The sequence below is a fragment of the Camelus ferus genome, chromosome 12 (assembly GCF_009834535.1).
Source record: "Camelus ferus isolate YT-003-E chromosome 12, BCGSAC_Cfer_1.0, whole genome shotgun sequence".
Classification (NCBI taxonomy): Eukaryota; Metazoa; Chordata; class Mammalia; order Artiodactyla; family Camelidae; genus Camelus; species Camelus ferus.
This window is the reverse complement of record NC_045707.1, coordinates 30,410,776-30,433,816: the sequence shown is the minus strand read 5'-3', so window position 1 is coordinate 30,433,816 and position 23,041 is coordinate 30,410,776. Positions and strand designations below refer to the sequence as shown.

General features: G+C 38.7%; 1 protein-coding gene, 1 non-coding gene and 1 pseudogene across 2 annotated transcripts in view; 2 read left to right on the top strand and 1 right to left on the bottom strand.

Annotated features, from left to right (window-relative positions):
- Positions 1–23,041, bottom strand: part of SLC2A13 (solute carrier family 2 member 13) — a 325,623-nt gene that overhangs the window by 186,304 nt on the left and 116,278 nt on the right. The gene's annotated exons all lie outside the window — the stretch shown is intronic.
- LOC116667876 lies at positions 14,199–14,341 on the top strand. Its single transcript, XR_004324930.1, has one exon. It is a non-coding gene; the product is annotated as a small nucleolar RNA SNORA67 (small nucleolar RNA).
- On the top strand, positions 17,055–18,878 carry LOC102511154 (annotated as a pseudogene).

Sequence of the window (23,041 nt, the reverse complement as noted above, 5' to 3'; positions counted from 1 at the left end):
TAGACACTTATATCTCTTGAAGCTTTCTGGTCTTATTATTAGATGAAGAATAAAATCTACTTCTAGAAACACTCAAGTACGTTCTCTTTCTCTACCCGAGTCCCACCACTGCTGTCTCATATAACACATTAACATGTTTTACTAAAAATCAAATTTTAAAAGATCAGAAAAGGAAGCATGAAGACGAACATAGGTACTTTAAGCTAACTGCTGGATTTCATTAGGTTTGATGTCTGTGGTACAGTGGTGGTTGCAGGGATCAGAGAGAGGAAAGTTGGTACGGCTAATATTTATTCAATTCCTACTAGATTCAAGCTCTATGCAAATTTATCTGCACTGCTACCTAAGAGATTTGCAATATTAATCTCATTTGGCAGATTAGAAAACACAGGCTCAGAGAGGCAAAGTAACTTTTCAAAGATCAAAGAGCTAGTAAGTGCTAAGGTCAATGCTTATTTGCCTTCTAAGTCCAAAAGAAGTCCCTAATTTTTCCACATATCAAACTGTTCCTCTAATTTCTTTCAGTCGTTGAACAAGCAACTGAGACAAACAGAACTTCATTCAAGATTACAGGGATCGTTTTGTCTCAATCTTCACTTTCCCTAGAAGAAAAAGCAGTGGTTTGGGTCCCTCTAAAAAGCGGCACAGCCGTTTTCTATTCTCCTTATGTTAAAATTGATTATGAAGTAATGTGGCTGATTTTTGAAAAAATAGGTCAGAATTTCAGAATCTGTTTATTTCAACGTCACCTTGGGAAGGAAGTTATAAAATCATTTCAGTGATGATGTTACAGATCAAAACATTTCAGGGAATCTTCTAGAACCATCTTCGGAACCAGCGGTGTGAATAACCTCAGTGGTCACCAATCTTCATCTTTTGCAAAGCAATTTGGCTTCTGAGAGTGGAGTCAGTCAGACACAAGCCTTGTTGATAAGACGGCTTGTTTAGCTGAGTGAGGACATTTGAGATGAAAAAGAAGAGATGCCAATAAACGAGCTGTGCCAAGCTATTGCCTATTCTCTGCCTACTTGAAATGCCCGTCCCTTTCTATTTAATTATGATCCTTCATAAGCACGTTTCTTTTCTTGAGAGTTCACATCATTATGACTAAAAGTATTTAACGTGCATGTTTTTGTTATGTTGTCTAGTCTACAACATAATGAGCTCAGTAGCCATGTGGTTTTACTCACCATAGTATACCTGGCATCTAGAGGGAACTGACAGAAGTAAGAAAGCAGTAAGTTTCTGTTGAGGGAATGGATGGAACATACAGCTCTGTGACTCAAAAACTGGCTCTCAAGGTAATTCTAACAAAAGTAGAAGTCTTCTGAGCAAGAAACGGCAGGTGTCACTAAATTACAGTCCCTCTCCCCCAAAATGAGAGAATAGGTAAATTCTTCTTGGTTGATTAAGAAACTGTGAGAGTCACTCTCTCTCTTTAATAAACTGTTTACAGAGTAGGACAATAAAGCAATACTACATGCAGTCCTTTATAAACAAGGGGCTTAATGAAGAAAAACTTCGTTTCTACTCAATTTAAATGTAAACTTCTGGTACTGAAACTGCGATACAATACGCTATACTATAACTATGAAGGGAGCCAATTATTAGAAAACCAGTTACTCCAACTACTTAAGGTTTCATGCAGAAATTCTGGATTATTAACATCCAGTAAATTATCCCACTTATTATTTTAAAGTGATTATTTTAAAATCAAAACGACTGACTTCTTTAATAATAGTTCATAAAAAGTAGCCAACAGTTTCTTTCAGTTAATTTTTTAAGGGCTACTGTCCTTGTCGACTGAAAACTGAAAGCATTCTATGGAGATTGAGCCATGTTTGTTAACATCTTCAAGGCTTTGTAAGAAGCAAAACAAACAGCTCTTCGACAAATAGCTTTTCACACGTTCATTTACTGCCAGAGATTTGCTGTCATATATCTTTGTGAAGATGGAAGCAGCAAACTATGGGATGTCACTGGGGAAATCATGAAGAATTCTGACAATAATTTGTAAGCTCTTCAACAGCGAACACATCAAAACTAGAATACCAAGTCCACCAACCTACTTCTGCAACCTCTACTTACATGTTTGGGGGAGAGCTAAATCAACATAACAACAACAACAACAATAATAATATATGGTTAATGCTGATAATCTGGAAGGTCCCATAAAAACAAAAAATGGGGGAGACAATCTCCAACGTCACGGTCCGGAAGAAACCACTGTTCCTCTGGTCCTGTTCCTCTTCTCAGAGCTTTACTGTGTGTACCACTTATCCTGTGTATTTCTGAGCGTCAGGTGGTTTGACAGAATTCCCACAGATTCCTTTTACTTTTATTCCTTACATCTGCTCATTTCCTTTTCCTGAAATTATCAGGTAAGCTATTCATTGCATTCTGTGAGGTATATTGCCATTACTTACTTAAATCAAAAATGAAATAAAATTATTCATGGGAGGTTAATAATGGTTAAGGACAGTATTACAGAACTGGCCGAAACGATTATTAATTCACAGTGTGTCTCTTGATAACTTCCTTTTGAAGTGTCAAACAGAGAAATGAGAGGTTTAAAAACGTTCCAGAAGCTAAGAAACAAGGTTAGGTATTGGTGCGTAGATAAGTTGTAGACCACAAGATCACTTTAGGAAACCATAAAACAATGCACTGACATGTGAAGAAACATCTAAAGTTTGGGCGCTAAAAGGAAATGTTTACAAAGCCCAGCAGTGGTCCTACACCTTATAATCCACCCATTAAGATGTCAGACTTAAGATCACAGGCAGCTAGACAAACAAAAAATTAAGCAAATCACAAAATCACTTTAGTTTTCTTGTAGTAGGGTGATTCTTTTACCTCTTCTCATGATACCATCACACCCCTCCATCAATAAGTCATTATATCAAAAATAAAGAACTTTTTCAATGTACACTTATTTTCTAGAGATACGGACCATGCCTGTTGGCTACATTTTCATCTACCTCACCTCCAGTGAGAATTACTGAGTTAGCTGAGTCCTCAATTCATGAAGTGCCTTCTGATATAATGAACCCATATGCTGGTTCTCAAATTATCTGTGATGGACCAATTTTTAAAATTTTTTCCAATTTGTTGCTGACTGATACTTTGTTAAATACAAAAAGAATTACTAGAAAAAGGAAATTAAAAAAAGACAAAATACAAGCAACCATTGTTAGATTTAATAGACATAAAATTACTCTGTCCAATGCTATAAAAGTTTCTAAAGGTTTATTCTCAATTTCTGTATTTAACCCATAATAGATTTAAAAAAAAAAAAAAAAGGAGGGGTGGGGAATTAAAGACAGCACAGTTTATGCATCTCATTTTAGGTCACACTGATCAAGCTGACCAACTTCAAAGAGGATAAATCTTATACATATCTATGGTGCTTGCCAACAGGTTACAGGTCTGGGTTTGAATGAGGTTTATTTCCTCCAAGGCATCCAAGGCACTGGTCTTGGTTAAAGCTGCCTCGTACACTTGGACCATGACCGCAGTGCTGGGCTACCCAAGGGCATATATTTCTTAGAGACACAAAGGTAACAGCAATTGAGAGCAAGATTTAAATACCTAGAGATGATAAAATCTTAAGTTTTGACTATAAAACATAAATTTAACATCCTGCATTTCCCCCTTTGGCAGCTTTTAAGTTATAACCTTTTAGTTTTAAGAAAAGTAACTCTCCCTGGAGAAAACGCTGCCTATAACCCACCTGCTCACCCCCATGAAGAAACCAGAAGCCTACGCTTCATACCTCACCAGACTTCCATGAGCGAAACATTAAAATGTCAAAGAAAGATGCAGTCTCTGCCCTCAAGGCTCTTAACCTAGACAGATATGTCAACAAACAACGACAAGATAATGAATTAAGTGCTATAACTGAGACATGTATAAAGATCATGGTCTCACACACCATCTAAACACGAAGGATTTCTCCAAATTTACCCTGGCTCCTTAACCAAAAAAACTGTCCCCCAGCGGTCTGCTCAATTTCTTCCTTGGATGTCTAAAGGCATCTCAAACTAGGCATGTTCAGAGCAAGCCCCTAATTCCCCTCCCCAAATAATAATAACGACTTGCTTTACTTACTCATGGTCACTCTCAATTAAGGGCTACATCATCTTTTAAGATGCTCAAGCCAAAACATTCCAGAACATCTGAATTCCTCTATTTCTCTTACAACCCATTTCCAGGGCATTCGCAGATACCCTGTCAGTTCTATACTTGACCCCTTCTCACCCCTCTTCCCACCCCCAGCAATCACCTAGACCTAGGTCTCTTATTCCTGGGTTATTCCAATAACCCCTAACTTAAGGGACCTGGTTCCACCACCACTGTCTGTTCTGAACACAGGAGCCAGATGAACGTTTCTAAACCCAAGTCAGTTGTGTTAGTTCTCTGCTCATGACCCTCCAGTGGCTTCCCTTCTCATACAGAATCAAAGCCCAAATCCTTTCAGTCCCTCTGTAATCTTGCTCATCATTCTGACCTCACCTCTTAAAACTTTCCAGGACATTCTGCTTTAGCCATACTAGCCCAGATACCTGCATGGGTTGCTCTCCTCACTTATTTTAGACTTTTCAACACATGCCACCTTTCTGACCTTCCTGGAATAACCTATAAAAAAAGTGCAACTGCTCTGCCCTGCTGTCATCCACTATCCTTTATCTGCTCATTAATTTTTATCACCTCTATTCCTTATCAACATCTGTCATTCATGTTTATGTGTTCACTGGTCACCACTCCCCACTAGAAAGAAAACTCTGAGAAGGCTTCCTTTTGTACACTGCTAAATCTTCAGTGTCCAGGACTATACCTGGTATATAATATGCATTCAAATAATATTTGAATTAATGAATCATCAAAGATGGGTACTTCACTCCAGTTGTTTATGGGGAATGTCAGGGACAGACTGACACAAAACACATGACACTGAAACTGAGTCTTGAAAGAAGATTCAAGCTTGTCCGACATGGAAAGGGCTAAAAACATCATTGTCATACATGTAACATTTTCCACAAAATCTTGAGGCATAAGAATATATTGTAGGAAAGACTATTAACCTTCCAGCTGTGAAAATCCCCAGGAAAGAAATTAATCCCCATGATGGAGGTAAAAAAGTCAGGGTATGGACTGACAATAAGAAAACTGCCACAGTTCTCATGAAATTTTACAGATAAGAAATTAGTGTAGAATTTATTAAGCTCCTGAACAACAAACATGCTCTGTTTATCTGTTTATTGTTGCCTCCATTTTTATTTTGCTATAATAATGTTTACTGTTGCCTCAACATTTTTTTGCTATAAGATTTCATATCATTCTCCTAGAAATTTCCCTATGTGACGGGACTACAGCTCTGATTTTAAACAGGAAACCAAGGACAAGAAAAAAGTATTCAATGTGTCGGACTTCAGAGTTCCACTGTGGTACATCTATTTGGCTGACACCTATGGCCATGCATTCTGGAATGATATTTTCAAATACTACCTCATTTTACTATCTGAAATGGTCTTACACATATTTACTGACTTTACTGTCTATTTCTTCTCTTCCCATTAGAAAGTGGATCCCTTCTAACAGAGCAGGGACTTGTCCACTGTATCCCTAGGATCTGATAAATGCCAAGCACACAGAACAATCAATAAATGCTCAGGGAATAAATAAAATGCAAATAATAAATAAATATTTCACACCGGGAGTTAAGATTCTAACTTCCAGCCTGGGTTTTAGCGGTACACTGTCTCCTGAGAAAGAGTTCTTCTCCTTAATGGCATTATCAAACGTACAAGCAGAACTGCGTCCACACTTGCATTTCTGGCTGTACCACGTGTGGGACTCGTGTCTCAGCATATCTTAGTGAAGCATCAAGTCTGGGAAACGGTTGCTCTGATGATACAGTGCTGGGAGAAACAGGGCCAAAGAAGGCGAAGGGATTCCGGCAACCTTGGTTCCGGGGCTGCAACCGGGTGTCCCTGCCTCACGGAAGTGATGCTGCAGGGCTTTCTGTCGCCCCCTAGTGGCATCTGTGCCTGGGACACCAGCATATTACTATCCATACTTGGTGTGTGCGTTATATGATCATAGTTTAGAAACCTTAAGCAATGCCAGCTGTCTCTATAATAAAAGCTTCAGTGAAAGTCAAAATATTATTGCTTCTCAAATCTCTAAACATGCACACACAAACACACTCAAATTAGTCTCAACTGTGTAAAATTTACACCTAGGCATCAAGGCCCGTCTTCTCTAGTTTTTCCATCACTACAGCATCCATTCTTCTCTCCCTCCCTCCACCTCATCTGCTGCTCACTATCAAAATTTACTCATTCCTTCATTTATGCATTGTTTGGTAATGTTTTTTTGTCTTTTTTTTTTTTAAGGAGGTCCTGGGGATTGAACCCAGGACCTCATGGATGCTCAGCATGCGCTCTACTGTTGAGCTATTTCCCTCCCCCCAGTTATATATTTTAAGAACGCTATTAGCATCATTCAAAAGACATTTCTGTGTTTATAACACATGTGAAGCACTGCTTTACTGGCTTATGAAGGAACTCCAGTGCCTGCTGATTCCCTGTCAGTGATTGCAGGTTGTTATCAGGAGTGCCCTCTGAATCAGTCCAGACAGCTGCCAGGTGGAACCGTCTTTCTTTCCTGGTTCAGGTCCCCTCAGGCAGTGTCAGCTCCCTTACTGGCTTTGTGAACAAAAAGTATCTCACCGCTGCCTTCTCCACCCACGTTAAGACCCTTCTCTCTACCTCTCCTTTACCCGCGACACCCACCAGCCCTGAAAAGGTCACAAATGCTGCAGCCGCTGCTAAGGCTGGAAGCCAGACAAGCCAGATGCCAGGGAAGCTCAGTGATGGTCAATGCTTTGGATAAAGCTGTGGTCCCTATTTACAGCTGCTGTTTCTCTCTCCTTTTTAAATCAGCTTCAGGGTTAACAGTGGATGTACTTTATTCACAGCTTACATGTAATCAAAGTCAAAAAAGAGGAAAAAGAAGGCCTAGAGAATATTTGGGCTTACCAATAATGGGTGTGTGGGCTATAAAAAGGGCTGGCAGCTTTTAACTGTTCTCTCACAAACAAACAAGAAAACCAAGCACCATCTTCTATCACCATTTCATAAAGAAATCACTTAAAAAGTAGAAAGAATATAATCTTAGTACAAGGTGCAGTACTTCCAAAGAAAGAACATTAGGCAACCTTATACCAACATACTTGGTTAAGTGGGACATTTTTTAATTGCCCTGAATTGATGTGTGAATAGGGTTGACAGCTATGGTGGCCCAAGGGCAATTAAGTAACCTATCCCTGAAAAGGGGTCCCATGTGAGAAGAGAGGGGGTGTTCCTTGTCTCTCAAGCAAATAGATGAGGGATCAAGAAAATCATCAGTGAAGGGAGGAGGTGCCTGCATGGATGGGAGGGACCAACATGTGACCGCCTGGCTGGACATGGGTTTATGAGGTATCCTTGCTGATCCGCCTCCTGCACCTATTTGAGTAAAAGGAGGGTGATTTGGAGAGTAATGGTAGCCAGAGTAATAGGTGGGAGACTGGATTGTGGGGGAGAGGGGGGTGCAATGGAGCAGCCTTGACAGCTATCATCCAGCAGAACAACAATGACACTGTCGGCTCATCTGAGAAGAAGGGCAAAGCTGTAACTCAGATATGAAATTGAAGTTTTTAAATCCAAAGGCCTCATAAAAATGGGGAACAGGATTTGAGAACTCTGCTTACCTAGGAGAAAAGGCAATTCTACAAAACACAGCTGGGCTCAGTGAGTAGAGAAAAAATAAAATATTTCTACGCTGGCAATCTTTGAAGTTGAAACTATGTAATGAACCAGATGTAACATACTTAGTTTTCTAAGTTGGGCTGCTAATCAAGGAAACCCTCTCTGTGGATCAGCACAGGCCCACAGAATGGCTGTTAGGAAAGATTTGAACTAGTCCAAGCCTTCACTTTACACGAGGGAAATGGTGCTCAGCGCATACGGAAGGACCCAGGTGATTGTGCTTATGTTCCTCTTTCACTCTGAACATGTCATGGATAACACCAGTTCCCCTGGGAGGTGCCAGCTGGTCAGCAAAATCAACACTGGGCAGGAGAATAATAGAAAATTATTTTATAGAGGTGGTAAGGCAAAAGATGGAATTTCTACCACCCACCTCTCAGTGGTCATAGCCTTTTTTTTTTTTTTCACTCATGCTGCAGCTTTCCTTCCATTTTCCTCTTGCTCTTTTTTCCCACCTTCACCCATCACTCTCCCCTTTCCTTGCTGGGGCCAATTACAGCAAGCGGCAGAGTGACAGTTAAAAAAGGAAGAGACCTCATTTTGGAGTATTGTCATCCAAAAGCCATTGTTTTCTAATAGGTACATCTAATTAGGTATTATTACTATTAACAGGTTAATATCATTATATTTTACATTTTAGATCACCAGAATTAAGTGATAAGATGAAACGACAATAAGAATATATAAAAGTACAAAATCATAGTTTCTATTTTAAACATGTGCTAAAACTGACGTCAAATTACTGTCAGTTTCTCATAAATAGAAACTGGGGCTCGGCTGATGTTATTTGTTTCTTTGCTTAAACTGAATGAAATTTATCATTTAGCTCACAAAGCATTTGCCAGACTGCCAATCTAAAGGTTTAAAGCTCACAGATGTGGGTACAACAGTTACACACACATACATACATGTGTAATGTACTTATGGTATAGTGTCTCTTTTCCTTTAAGGGAAAAAAAATGAAGATACGTCTCATTTTGCAATTATGAACAAGTACTTAGGCATCTAAGAGGAATAACCTTATAATAAAAAAGATTTTTAATTTTCAAGTATAAAACAGAATCGATTCCACCTCATCTCAGTAACCATCATTTCGAGATAGATGTACATAGCAGTGGCTATTTTAAAAATTTTAATACGGATGAAACTTTCCAGTAATTTGACCTTGATGTCTTATCATCACTGCTCAGTTTTTCGTGCCCATCTTCTATGACCTTCCCTTTCAGAAGCTGATAAACATAAGAGGCATGCCATGAAGAAACCATGAAGAGAAACAATGTAGTCAGGGTACCATTTCTCAGATGCTGTTTGAGAAATGCAGAGCGAGTCCCTGATGGCTTTCCTTCCGCATCCTCCACGTGAGTCAGTTGCTAGGAAACGTCAAAGAGGGATTCAGTATTAGGTCTGGGGAACAATGAGCTAGCTTGGTAGTTATCTGAACACTAACTCGTAGCCTTCATTAACTGCTAACTACCTTAGGAAGCTGAAGATTACAGGTGATGCTTCTCCAGAGAAACACACATTGAGTCCTACCCTTTAACTATTTTAAACAGATTCTTGAATCCACTGAAACAAGAAGTAACAGCTGTAGGCATCTTAAAATAATTTTTCAGCCAGAAGTTGCACCCAGCCTGCTATCCAAACTTAAAGATGGTAAGAACTAATCTCTTCACTGCCTCAAGCTGTATTTTGGTATTGCTGTGCACAAATGTATGTATACACAATCACACGAGCACGCACACACAGAGGATACACAAGAAATGAAAAAGAAAAAGAAAACACATACTTCAGCACTACTGCAATAAAGTACTTGCCTCAAAATTAGTAGAAGAGAAAAGGGAGAAACAACGAGAAACAAGTTAAGGGAAAACACACGCGCGCGCGCACGTGTACACACACAAAGAATAAAAAGTCCAGGTTTTCACCTGGGCTTTCTGACAATCGGATTCGATTTGGAGGTTCCTGCTGACCCCCTCCTCAGGTTCCACTGCTGGACTAGCTCCCAGAATTCAGGAAAACAGTTTACTTATTAGCTTATTGGTTTCTAATCAAAGGATACAACTCAGGACCAGCGAGATGGACAAGACGCACAGGGCAAGCGGGAAGGGGCGCCGAGCTGCCACGCCCTCTCTGAGCGCACCACTCCCCCGCACCTCCTCGTGGACGCCTACTCGGAAGCTCTCTGAAACCCTGAATCTCCCTGATGCTCTGGGGATTTTTATGGAGACTTCACCAAGTAGGCATGATTGAGCATTAGCTCAATTCCTAGGCTCTCTCCAGAGGAGGCAGGTGTTGAATGTTCCAAACTTCTAATCATGGCTTGGTCTTTTTGGCGAAAGGCCTCTACCCAGATGTCCACCAAGAGTCACCTCATTAGAACAAAAGACACTCCTATCACATCAAATGCATTTCTTAGTCCTTGGGGTTTGGTTTAGCTGAGCTGCAAGAAAAAGAAAAGCGCCCTGAATGGAGAGCTGGGAAACACAGGACCCATGAACCCACTGTGTGACTCTGAAAAAGTGTCTTAATTTCTCTGGGAATCATTTCCCAGAAAATTAACAGAGTAATGCTAATCTGGATAGGTTTTTAGGAGGATGGGATGAGATCTCGCATGTGCAAGCATTTTAAAATTGTACAGTACACATAAGAAGGGAGTATAGTTATTTATAAAATGGCCAATTCAGTGAATCAGCATGTAAATAGGACTCAATATTTGACAATCAAAATTAAGCCACTAAAAATCATTAATGGAAGAGGTGGGGATTTTTCCTTCAAAAATTTCATACATAAATTAGACTGTTTCATTAATAATATTAACATCAAAACATATGATGTGATTTACTAAAAAGCTAAGCAATGATATAAAATAAACAAAAAATAACCACAAGAAAGAATTTACCTTGCCTCTTAAAAAGGTTGTCATTTGCATTAATTCCTCCATAGCTTTAAAGTAGAAAAGTACATCAAACTATGAAGGATGTAAAGTAAGTTTTGAAATGAACTATCTCAAATAATGTCCTCTTTGTCTTTGACATGGTAACTAAGAGTAGCTTTGCCATCGCTTCTAACTTTAAAAGAATGACTTTACAAGCTGTATCTTAGACCCTCTGCTAAATTTAAATTGAAACTGAATTTACACATGGGTTAAGGGTTCTTTCTAAGATGTTTCTTACAATCCCACGGGCCAACACATCATGCGGGATGCCAAGCACCCTGGATCTGGGAGACCCCATGTATTGGTTTGCCAGAGCTGCCACAACAAAATACCAGAAATTGAGTAGCTTAAACAACAGAAATGTATTTTCTCCCAGTACAGTTCTGGAGGCTGGAAGGTCAAGGTCAAGCATGTCCGGCTTCTCTGGAGGCCTCTCGTCTTGGCTTGTAGATGGTACCTTCTCACTGTGTCCTCACACAGTCTTTCCTCTGTGCACGGGCACCCCTGCTGTCTCTCCCTCTTCTTATAAGGACAGCTTAGTGAATTAGGACCCGTGAATGTGGCCTCGTTTAATCTTAATTACCTCTGGAAAGGCCCTATTGCCAAATACAGTCACTTTCTTAGGTAGCAGGGATTAGGACTTCAACATAGACATCTTGGGCGGGGGACATGATTTAGTCCACAACACCCCACTTCCACTCGACCTCAGTGGGATGCTAAGCACTGAGAAACGCTGGATGGATGGCCAGCTCCACATCCAAGCTGAAAGCATTCCCTACTCTCCAAAAGCTTTAGGTCTTTATCAAGAAAGAAAACAGCCCAAGGGAGGACATGGACATTCACGAGGAAATTATGTCAATATCCACAAATATCAATATGGCTGAGGAAACAAGTTTGTTAGACTCAGAAACTGAAAGGATAAACACTGGTATGTTCAGCTATTCTCAGAAAGTTTCCTCAATCCTCTCTGCTGACTTTGGCATTTACTTAAGCTGGGTCTTCAACTAAAAGAACCTCATTGCTAAAATGCAAACCGGCGGCCAACACTGGGGAAAGGACACAAATGACAGGCCATTATGTGATGACTTTGCAAATTTTCTTTCAAAGAGAGCTATAAACAGTCATTAAAAGAGCTCTTGAATATTTCTGAAGCTGATTTGGAATAAAAAGTCAGATAAATAGACACATTTTCACTGTTTTAGCCTATGCTGTAATCTCGTCCAAAAAATTAACATCACAGAACATTGCCTTACACAAAAAATAACATCCTCTATTTCTACAGTTTTTACCTTCCTTTATTATTTTTTCATTTCACCCTCGTAATGCCTCTATGAGGTAGAGAAAGCAGGAAAAGAGGAAAATGCAGCTGAGTGACATTAAATGACTTACCCAAAGTCATAAAATAATAACCAAGGGAATCAGAGTAAGAATGCAGGTCATCTGACTTCTAAGTCAGCACTCTTTATTCTTGGGAGCAAATGACATTCTGGGCATTGAAACTATAATCTTACAAAATTCACTTTATTTAGCACCACTGGGATGTAAAAATCTATAAATAAAATTAGATTTGCTGAAATTCTACACATAACCACAAAATGAATTTAGTCTGAAATAAAAATAATTCTGACCACTTCCACAAATATAGTGGTTTTAAGATACCAATCATCTTAAATTTTAGAAGCAACATTTTTGTTGCAAATCTATTTCACTAGATCAAGTAACTTGGTAAATATAATAAAAGTTCAAAGTAACAAAAGAAATTTCCACAATTAATAATACAAGGCAAAATTTAACCTAATAACTAGATGATCTTATTAATCTACAGCACACTTTTTCACTAGGCTATGAACATTTCTTCTGCTAACTGAAATTAAGGACAACAATTGAACCACTGGACAATTAAACTTTGATCAGGTCAAAGAAACTATGCTTATTTAGGATGAAGGAAAAACCAACCATCAAATATCAACTACAATAAAAACTTGCTTTATTGAGCACTTATTATGTGCCAGGCTAAGTGCTTCATGTGCATTATGTGACTCATCCTCACAACCACTCTATGAAGTGGGTACAATCTCATATCCATTTTACAAATGAAAAGATGACAGTGAAGTTAAGTAATGCACCCAATAACCCATATTTAAAATGTGGCAGAGACACAATTCACACCCACCTCTGTCTGACTCCGAAGCCTGTGTCTGTTCATCACTCTACTGCCTTAATTCTGAAGACAAAGAAGAATGAGATATTGCCTACCACAACTGAAAAGAGGAGGAGAAATGGGCATAAGAGCAACAGAAATAAATTTCTAAACAGATGCACTGCTTAAACATCAAAGTAACAAATGAGATGATGGAATTTCCTCTGAGAGTCTTAAAAAAAGACAAGAAAAAATTAGCTTCATTCATTCACTCTTCCATGCAACAAAACTGCAGAGCACATGCCACAAACCAGGCACTCTCCTAGGTCCTTAGGACTCTAAGAATATGACATAATCCCTTCCCTTGAAGAGTTCAAGTCTACAGAGAAAGGAAAACATAGAGAAGAAAATTTAAAAGGCATTGATATGGGTGATAGCATAGACTAGTTACAAAAATGCCTTATGAAGGGGTTTCATAAAGCTGGTTTTCACTCTCCTTGCAAGCCAGTGACATAATAATATCCTGTTATTTGAGAAAAGGTACATCTCTGATGGGCCAAAATTATGTGGACCAAATAGACAACTGTTTGATAGTAATACTATCTAAATAATAAATAAAGGTGAATTTTATGGTATATGAATTGTATCTTGATTTTTTAAAAATGTTTTAAACAAGAATGAATGAATTATATAACCTTCAGAATTTTACTCAAAATGTTAATTTTTTTTGGAAATCGACCTTTAAGCATAATATGAAAGAGAGAATTCAAGTCAAGCTATTCTAAAAACTCCTGATGAGTCATCCCACCACCCAGCAACGTCTCCTCCGTAACAGCCAGCAGAGCGAATCAAACTTCATGTGTCAATAACAAGAAAAGCTGCACTTCTTCCAAGCAACTAGACATCTTTATCAAATGAACATCATAAATGGAATAAGTGATCATGTTGCCCCCCCCCCTTCCCCCGGCTGTTAGCGTCTTTTTATACAGTGACATTTTAATTTTTTATATCTACCTTATTACACACAAAATTTAAAGCGGCTTTTAGAAATACATAAAAGCAAATACAAATAACAAAGAAAAAGGTGATGAAACACCAATTAAGAGTACTTGGTTCTTAAGTCCTGTGGCTAAGCGATTCGGTAGGTTAGCAATATAAATGGAAGAGACAGGAACCTGGTAAGAGCTTATACAAGGTTGTAGATCAAACACTATGTTGGTAACTTTCCAATATTACCCATGCATGAACATTACTGTCCATTTACACAAAATATTCACTTGATCACTCATGGATATTAAATCCTATGTCCTCCCACGGTGGTCCCCCTCTCCAACAGGCCAACTAGTGCTCCCCAAGCTCCCAGAAACATAGCAACTTGGGATAAAATCTGGCATGCCCAAGGTCTGTGAGGGTAAGGGGATGTTTCCTTTTGACATCTGTCTGCCTACATATTTGCCCAAGTGTCCCTGTCACATCCACATACTGAAGTTGTCGTCTTTCTTGACATGGGCCAGAGGCACTGATGTACAGCCGGTTGCTTTAGCCATCAACCATGACTCTCCTCTCAACTGGGAAAACTACATCCATAGAATCAGTCATGGTGGATGCTTTGGCCATAAGGGTGTGGGTATCACCATAGTGACAAAAAACAACCAGAGGACCACATGGGACATGGAGACCTTCTACGACACACCCACTGAGGGCTAGGCCCTCAACGTTCCTGGGTGCATCCAGCAGGCCTGTGGAGCCCATCCAGCGCCTAATTCTGAGACTGAGGAAGAAGAGGAGGGAATCCAGGGATAGACACCTTTGCCATATTTTTCTCTGTTTCTAAGATGAATGAATGAATATAATTTTCGAGTCCCCCAAAATTAAAAGAATTAAATGTTATACAGAGCATTGATCTGACCCAAAGGAATGTTTCAGTATCCGTAGTTCACTAAGATGCATCTATTAAGATAAAATTCTATCATTACATTGCAGTGAACAAGGCTGTTACTGAGACTAGAGACAGAATACACGGAACTCTTCATGATGCTCAATATTTTTGCATTTTTCTCTCTATTTTGACTCATGTCTTTATATAGGGTTTAAATTCAGTAGATACTACAATACATAGAAAGAAATACCATATTTTCAAAGTCTGTTTATTGTACAGCCTGAATGCTGAGTTTTTCAAAAAGCAAACAAAAATAGTTATATTTGTACTAAGTAATTGAAAGTACCCAGTTTGAAATCATCTTGTCCACGTCTACTCACTTATCCACCTGGAGTTCATGCTGTCTCATCAAAATAATGTATTTTTCAGAGAAAAATACTATTCTGAACAACATAAACACTGAAACACCTTTAACATGAAACAATGTATGGGATAATAACCATCAATTGGCCTTACTCTGTTTTACTAATCAACACTCACAAATGCCTCTTTCATACTAAATCAACCACAAGTTTGTACGATGAGTCTCCCTTATTAAATTTATTTTCAATCAGAATACTTCAAAGTCGCTGTCAAGTACAAACACACAGTTGACATTTTTATGAGGCACCCAGTCTGACAAATCATGATGGTTCTTAAGATGGTGTGACATCATGAAAAGGTAAACATATTGTCAGCAATTTCAAGAGTAAAATTTCTGGAGGCTTTTTGTAACAAAGTGCTAAGTAAAGAAAGTTAGAAATTTTTAATTCTTTGTAGTAAAAATTATTAGTTTCTTTTTGTTACTGCTTTATTTATACCTCCCTTTACTCCAAAATGAAAAAAAAAAAGATTTAAAATAGTTAACTTGTTTGTGACTTACAAATCAAACTAAACATTTGCTACTTTACCACTTTATATATATATATAAGAGTATTTTATCTGGAAATTGCACAGATGGGGCATGGTACTTTAAAAACAAGTACAGAATAACACTGGGGTTGATATGCATATAACTTTTAGTCAGCCCAATGTATCTGCAGTTCCTTTGCATCAGTGGATTCAGGGACCCATGGACTGTGCAGTACTGTAATATTTACCATTGTAAAACATCCACATATAAGTCCACCCCCTCAGTTCAAGCCCATGTTGTTCAAGAGTCAACTCTAATTACTGCTTTTTAAATGAATGAATCTCTGATACTAGTTCCAAGAACTCCAAATTCTGACAGCTGCTAATACCTTTTATTATCTGTCGAACAGGTCCGTCTACTTATTTACCAGCAATAACCCATTAGCGACATAAAATGGGTCGCTACTAATGAATCGCAAAGAGTTTTAGACTATTAAAAAAGTCTAACTGTTTTAGACTCTTCTGATGGTAAAAACAGAATTAACTATACCTAAAAATCATCTCAGAAGACTGCTTTGCAATGAACAATTTCAGGTGACTGTAACATAAGTCACCAGTTACACCATCAGATGACGTGGCTTTCTGTAAGGTGGATATTGGAGTTAGAGATATTTCTGTCTTGTATGACTCATATTACAGAGATTCTGAAATTTTTCTGCAGAGATGGCCACCTGACTTAACACAAGTTAGAATCAACTCATTCATTCTGCAATTTCTCATATCAATATCTGTCTAATTCCTGGACTCTGAAAGCTGCAGTCATCAAAGGTAAAATAAAAAGTACCTAGGAAAAAAATGACTTTTCCAGAAACTGCATGCCTCAACATAAATTGGATCAACTAAAACTGTGGTGACTCACCAGTTTTGAGGGTTTATAAGCCCACATAAAGATTTAACAGAGGAAAAAAATCATCATTCTTCTATACTGGAATTCAGCAGAGCAAAAAATATACCACATGAGATTTTAATCTTCAGTGTAAAGTATGATTATTCATAACACAAACTATGGGTCAATAATTTATACCTGTGACTTGTAGGCAAGCAAAGGATGCTCACTTAATGGGCATATCAGTCACAGGCTCACAGCCCTGCTCTGTGTCCCACCTCCACCCTCCTCTCCTGTGAAGAATGACTGAACAATAATGAGGGTGAGAAAGAAATGTGTGAAAAACACTGATCTAGAAATGGAAACTAAAAGACAGTTCACCAAATAAAATTTTGTAGATTAAAAGTTACGTAATCAGAAATAAAAATTTATTTTTAAAAGAGCAATACTTATGAAAGGAAAGCTTATGAATTAACTTCTGCCTTAAGCAGAACAATGTATGACTTACTCCAAACAACTAGAAGATGATTTTCAACTCATATGATTTTTAATACTTCTAGCTTCCTAAGAAAGTAATGGGTTATCTCCAAGGACCAAGGAAGAGAAGAGATAAAAACACCAGTCAACCAAATAATGAATGGGAGCTGATAGCAAGAACCAAACTTGAAAGTCAGAGTTGCCCTGAAGGCAAACACCTATGAGATTCTTGAATCCTTACGTCTAAGTCTTGGGCGCACTGTGCAGTAGAGTAGCTAATTCTACTAAGGTGAATTATTGAAGGGGTTAAACAGCATTCCAAATCCCTGATATGCCTTAACTCTTGATATTTGAAAAAAAAAAAAAAGCAAATCTTCCCCCCAAGAGAAAAAAACTTCAATAAGTCTTGGGTTTTTACTTTAAGAAATGCATTGAATCTAAAATTCCTCAGCTCCCAGAGTGGTGAGGTTAGGGACATGTTTTCATAACAGACCAGGAGGTCCCCTTACAAAAGCTTATTAGTAGGGATGTGAAGCAAGATCTCTGAAGTAGAAATGCAGACGCTGAGGAAAGAAAGCACGTAGGCTGGTGACCTGCGCCCCTCATCAGACCTGGACAGCTTGTGGGAAAAGAAGGCTCAGGACAGCTGAATGCATGGCTGCTGCAGGATCTGCCTCTGGCCCAGCTGCTGTGATCTGTGGAGAAACAGCGGAGTCTGGCTGTGTGAATCAACAAGACCTTTACCCCAGGGGTAGGCAGAGAGGTGTGCCCCTCGTTCAAGAGATTTCTATGCCTGAATCCCGGAATCTTCATACCTGCAGCCTTCTTTACCTTATATCTATCATCTATTATCTTTCTTGTTACATTCCATGGCAAAAAGAACTTTCAGATGAGACAAAGGTGATAACGGATTTCATTTAATAAGACAGTCAAGGGCTTAAGGGATTCAACTTAAAGGATACATTTAAACGATGTGCTCTTTTGGCTCTCTGAGCAGCACCTGCTGGTTGGCAAAAACAAGCATCTTATGAAAAGTGGCAAAAGGGAGCCAACAAGAAAGGTTGATCCATTTTCTAAGAAAAACTGGCATGGTGTGAAAACCAGCTATTTTCAATATGTACAAAATACTGGGTAAACACTAGTCACAAGAACGCAAAAGGAATCAAAATTGCTCTGGTAGCCTCAAGGGTTTCTGAAGTGAGACTTACTGGTCTGCAGAATGATGAAGTTGCACTTAGAAAATTCAACCTAATTACTGAGGATGTTCCAGGCAAAAAAACTACCCAACTTCCATGATGTGACTCTTACTCAAGACAAAATGTGCTCTACGGTCAAAAAAAAAAAAAAAAAAAAAAAATCAGATCATGACTGAAATCATGTTGGTGTCAGTGCTACTGATGGTCATTTGCTTTTTCTGTTCTGTGTTGGTTTTACTAAAAAACCAAAATGCAGCAATCAGACTGAGAAGACTTCTGATGCTCAGCACCAGCAAGTCCACCAAATGTAGACAAAAATGGAAGTCATGACCCGAAAGGTGCAGACAAATGACTTGAAATAATCGGTCAACAAAATGATTCCAGATAGCATTGGGAAAGATATAGAAAAGACTTGCTAATCTATTTATTCCCTCCATGATGTAGTCATTAGAAAGGTAAAAATAATAAAGAAGCCTCATTTGAATTGGGAAAACTCAAATGAATTTCATGGGGAAGGTAGTCATTCTGGAAAAGCTACTGGGGATGAGGTAGGTGTTAAAGTTGAGCAAGCTGAAGTATATGAGTCCTCAGTCCAAGAATCGCTTTAAAATTCAGACTTTTAATAGGGACAAATAAAAAGTCTTGTTTGCCAAAAAAAAGTGTAATGATGTGACCAAATGTATAATTCCAAGTTTGTAAAACAATTCAAACAATTTCAAATGCATAATGGGAATTCATTATTTAAGCTAATCCCACTGTTGAACGCTCTATAAATTTAGTTTCTCATACGTAAAATTTAATATGAGATAAAACTGAACACTGAACTAAATGTTTATTTTTTTCAACAGAGCAGACAATAAGTTTGAAGCACATATACTGCCAGATCTAAGTCATACCCAAGTCTCAGAATTAATCCAGCTTCCCAAAGACATATGAGGTAAATGGTGCAAAGCCTTGGACCTTTCAATGGCATTCAGCACACAAGTCAAGCTGGAAATTACACTTGGTAATTCTCTGTTCTGTGCCAATCAGCGTGCTCTACAATCTTCATCTCATTTCATCTTCACAGCAACTCAGCAAGATAGATATTGCTACTCCCATTTTTTTAAATCAAAACATTACGGTTCATGTAAGTTAAGTCACTCGCCACGTTCACCCAGGAAATAAGGGACAGAGTTCTTAATCAAACCTGCTCCACCTCCATATAAAAACATGATGAAGATATCTTATCCTCAGTCATAAATATGAAGGTGAAAAATACTTCAGTAGAAATCCTTCAAGTCCGGGAGGTGGCAATATTACCCAATGAATTGATTAATCTCTTACTCTCTCTCTCTGCCTTCCTTTCTCCTTCTCCCTTCACAGTCTATTTCTCTCTCCCTGGATTTCAAAATATAATCCCATATTAAAAAGAATGTTTAAAAAAGAATAAAATTCCTTGTAGAAGTTTTATGACATACAAGCTTTAAAGCCAACTCATCACAAATACCAGCCTTCCATATTTTATTGTCTTTTTATTAGTTATGTATGTTTTTAAAATCTTCCTAAATGGGTAAATTTTCAAAACTGCCTTATAGAAAGAAAGAGAGACAGAGACAGTCAGAAACTAGGGTTAGAGCATTAATTCTAGAATTTTTATCCAAACCATCCTCATCCTCTTCTCTTCCTCAGCTGTCATGTCTCTTCTCCCCTCTGTTCTCATTTCATGTACACTATTACCACTACTATTCAGAAATATATATGAAATACATATGAATTATACAGAAATACACATGGTTACATATGGCTTATGGATACGTGTATCTACATGGAATTGTACACACACAATTCCTTGCTCTCAGCTGAGAGGGCCCAGAAGCAATACTTAAATAGCAATGTACACAGCAAGTGCCAGACTTTGGTTTCTAATACTATTCTTCAAATGGAGCAGAGTCCAAAATTAAGGAAATGCTAAAAACAAAACCAAACAAAATTCCCATAATAACAGGAGTATGTTGGAGGGACATAAGGGCCAACTAAAAGAGCTGGTGGAGGCCAAAGATGAAACATTATGCAGCAAAATAGAGTATATTGGATTATAACACAAAGTATAAAGTAAATATTCATGAGTCCATACTGAATATACAAATGATTGAATAAATAGAGGAAAAGAGACAAATCTCCCATGTGAAAAAAATTCTAAATAATTATGCTGATACCTCTCTTCAAAGAGGTGGCTGTAACTTCCAAACTTTAAGTAAGGGCTATGCTGTGACTTGTTTGCAAACAGTACAGTACAGAAGGGGGGGGGGGTGGGGGAGAACACGTCCACCATGGTTACATCAGCACTGACAAGTCACGCTGACAGTATGCACTCTTGATATGATGTGATGACAATGACACTGTATCTTCATAGTCTCCTTCCCCAAAGCCCACAGCCTCAGTCTAATCATGACGAAACATCAGATAAATCCCAACTAAGGGACTTTCTACAAAATATCTGACCAACATTCCTCTTTTCTGAGGGTCATCAAAATCAAGGAAAGTCTGAGAAACTGTCACAGCCCAGAGGAGCCTAAGTGACATGATAACTAAATGTAATGTGGTATCTTGATAGGATCCTGGGACAGAAAAAAAAGGACATTAAGTAAAACCAACAAAATGTGAATAGAGTGTGAGATTTAGACAGAGATCAAGATGGTGGAGTAAGAGGACATGATGCTCACCTCCCCCAATGAACACATCAAAAATACAGTCTATGTGGAGAGCAGTTCCCTTGGGAAGCTCACTGGAAACTGGCAGAAGGGCTCTGTACAACCAGGGCTGTAAGAGAGATACACAAGTAATCATGTAGGAAGAAAAGTGATCAGGAGGGAACCTATGCCTCTGGGAGGGGACTAAGAGGAAGTGGGAACTAGGATGGGCAGACACTCACCCTGGGAACTGGGCATCTCAGTCCTGGGGTCCTATGCATATGAGACAACCTCCCTTGACTGACTAGAGAATGTCTGCGGCAGACAGTAAGGCTGGAGATGCCTGGACTCCATCTGTGAGGAGTGCATGGGTGCTGGCTTGCCCTCAGGAAGAGTGGAGAGAGATTTGTCCTAGTGGCTGCCGCCACATCACACCGCCCAGTCCAATTCAAGTGAACGCTCCAGTCCCATGCACTCCACACCACAGCCTACTAGCACTAGGTCTGGGGCAGCCACAACTGGGGAAAAGACACAACCGTGGGCTTCCCTTGAGTGAAATAATGGATACTTACACAGGCAAGCACTGGACCACTGCAAGCACTCAAGCCCCATTTGCTTCATCATTACTCCCCTGCATTAGGGCAAAGGTCCCAGTAAAGGGAGAAGGAAATACATACACTTACTGGGAACAGAGCCAGCTCGAGACTGACCCTCAGGGCTTCCACTCCAGCAACTTGGGAGCAGACCCTGCCCCTGACAGGGTGGTGATAGTCACTAAGCAGAGAGGAGGTCCTGCCTCAACCCTGAGCAGGGTCTAGCTCCACCTCCAGCCCCACCATCTATCAAGGTGAAGGCTGTCAGCACACCCTGAGGAAAGACATGACTGGCATCCACGTCAAATGCAGTCCTCCCACCAAAGGAATTGGGCACATGCGTTTGGTGTCATGCTCTGAAGTAAGAACACTCCTTCAATACCACAACTGGTAATTGTTTCAACTAACTTCATAGAGACAGAGAAACAAGTAAAATGAAAGGGCAGAGAAACTACTCTCTAGTGCAAACAACAAGAGAAAATGCCTAGAAACATAAACTGTGAAACATAAATAAACAATTTACCAGATAACGATTCAGAACATTGGTAATAAAAATGCTAACTGAATTAGGGAAGAGAATTGTACTAAACACAGATAATTTTAACAAGGAACTAGGAAATATAAAAAAAAAATCCAATCAAAAATAGATAATTCAATATCTGAGATTAAAAAAAAAACACTTTAAAAACAATGAATAGCGACCTAAATGACACAGAAAAATGCACAAGTGATCTGGGAGACAAAATAATGGAAATCAGCCAAAGAACACTTCAGACAGAAAGACAAATGAAAAAAATGAGTGCAACATATGTGATCTCAAGGATAATATCAAATTTGCAAACATTCACATGAAAGGAGTTCTAGAAGAAGAAGAGAGCAAAGAGTATCAAGAATGTATCTGAAGAAATTATAGCTGAAAATTTCCCAAACCTAAAGAATGAAATAATTATCCATGTACAAGAGGCACAAAGGATCTCAAATAAGATGAACCCTAACAGACACATACCAAGACATAGCATAATTAAAATGCTAAAAGTTAAAAATACAGAGAATTCTAAAGGCAGCAAGAGAAAAACAAAGAGTCATACAAAGAAAATCCCCATAAGGCAATCATCTGAGTTCTCTGAAAAAACTTTACAGGCCAGAAGGTAGGGGCATGATATACTCAGAGTGCTGAAAGGGAAAAAGCTGCAACTTAGGATACTCTACACAGTAAGATTATCATTTAGAACAAAAGGAGATGAAGAACTTCTCAGACAGGAAAAACTAGAAGAATTCAGCAATACTAAACCCACCCTGAAAGAAATGTTGAAGGGTCTTCTCTAAATGGAAAAGAAGTAAGAATCTATAGGAAAGGGACAATTCCAAGAAGAAAGGCAAATATACAGTAAGGGCTGAGGATCACTTAAGTAAGGCAGTACATGGACTAAAAGACAAAAAACTGTGAAAGCAACTATAACCACAATAAACAGTAAGGGGATAAGAATGAAGATGTAAAACATGACATCAAAACACAAAACACAGAGGAGAGAAGTAAAAAAAAAAAAATGTAGATCTT